Consider the following 1,894-nt stretch of genomic DNA (forward strand, 5'->3'; position numbering starts at 1 on the left):
TTTTCCTCCCGGTCCCTCTTACATGTGTGCGTGTGGGCGAAATAGATAACGCCCACACGCGCGGTACGTCAGGCCTCGTACCTCGTGGTCCCGCACGCCCCATGTGACACGCGCGCCCCGCAGTTGCCATGGGCCGGACCCTTGTCCATGTTCGTTTAAGTGCAGTTGCCATGTCGCTGAACTACGGTTGCCATGTCGGACAGCTACAGTTGCCATGTTTGTTCAACTGCAGTTGCCATCTCAGGTCAAAAGTTCCAGATTGCCATTTTTGGACAACTACAGCTGTTGCCATGTGTGGTCTGGTCTACTGCAGTTGCCATGATTTCAAAACTTTAGGAGTTGCCACCTACTAACACTAGGCAGTTGCCATGTAGCGCTACAAAAAAAGGCATAGCAAAAAACACGTTCGGGTAAAAGAGAGAGTTGCCATGTGCTCACAAGCATGCTAGGGCAGTTGCCATTTAAAAAGAAAGAGTTGCCATCTGCTTACGTGCACGCTAGGGCAGTTTGCCATGTATCATGCAAAACATATGGCAACTGACATGTTCGGGTAAAAAAAAGAGAGAGTTGCCATCTGCTTGCAATCATACTAGGACAGTTGCCATGTACACTGCAAAACATACTAGGGCAGTTGCCATGTACACTAACATATGGCAACTGACATGTACGGGTAAAAAATAGAGAGAGTTGCCATCTGCTTGCAATCATACTAGGGCAGTTGCCATGTACACTGCAAAACGCATGGCAACTGGCAACTTGGGTGTGGGAGAGGAGGCGGGTGTGTGGGCGAGATGGCAAACGCCCACACACCAGTCCTTATGCGTGACTGAAAACTGGTGTGTGTGCGAACTGCTAAACGCCCACACACCGGCCCCTCCGTGTGGTAAAACGGATGTGTTGGCGACCTCTCTCACACATCACACACGCGAGTTGTCCTACGTGGCATACAAAATCAGCTAATTCGTGTTAAGATTCGTGCAGAAGTTATTGGACGGTGATGGAGGCGTGTGGACGAGTTGGTTAACGCCCACACGTGTGGGCGTTAACATTTTCGCAAACCTATGGCCTTTTGGTTTGGTGGTCGGGTTACCAAAGTCCACGTGCCATTGCTCTCGATCGCCTTCATCTCCTCATCCATGGCGTGCATCCAACTTGAACTTTTGCTCGCCTCTACGAAGTTCGTCGGCTCCTCAACTCCGAGTAAACACAAATCGGAGTACTCGAGCATAACTGGCTTTGCGTACTTGTAGACTTTTTTGAGGGTCTTGTAGCGACGAGGCCCGGAAGAATCCGTTGTCGATGTTGTGGCTTATGAAGAAGGCGACATAAATTATGTCGGCATCGATGTACTTGAGAAAGACGGTTCAGTCTCGGGCGTGATAGATGCCGGGTCGTTGGCATCCGCGTTATCGGCGTAGTCTTAGGTCTAGTACAGCACAAGGCCGTGGGGTACGCTTACACCGAGCTCCACGACGACGAGGCTTAGGTCTAGTAGTGATTAGCTCGATCGATCTACGCCGGGTTCTAATGTTATTAAATCCTCTCTAGGCTTATGCTATTAGCTAGAAACATCTAGGTAAGTTATGGTATTTTTTTTACTGGCTGAGTAAAACATGCATTGACGACTGCTCGTTTTTGGTTGTTTATATGAAACTGTGTATCTTACTCCCTCCGTACAAAATTATATTAGAGTTGAGACACTTATTTTAAAACGGAGGGAGTATTATCTTGCAGTGCTTTGTAATGACCAAGGCCAAGTTTGGTTGGTTAATTTGATCAGTTCATCAACGGTCGGCAAGTATGGTGGTTGCAATCATGATCTTCAGTGTGTAGCTCATGGATGGGTTTGGTAAACCCCGTGAGTTTACTTGGGTCACATGTTTTGTTTTGCCCG

Source organism: Triticum aestivum, chromosome 2A (genome assembly GCF_018294505.1).
Source record: "Triticum aestivum cultivar Chinese Spring chromosome 2A, IWGSC CS RefSeq v2.1, whole genome shotgun sequence".
NCBI lineage: Eukaryota > Viridiplantae > Streptophyta > Magnoliopsida > Poales > Poaceae > Triticum > Triticum aestivum.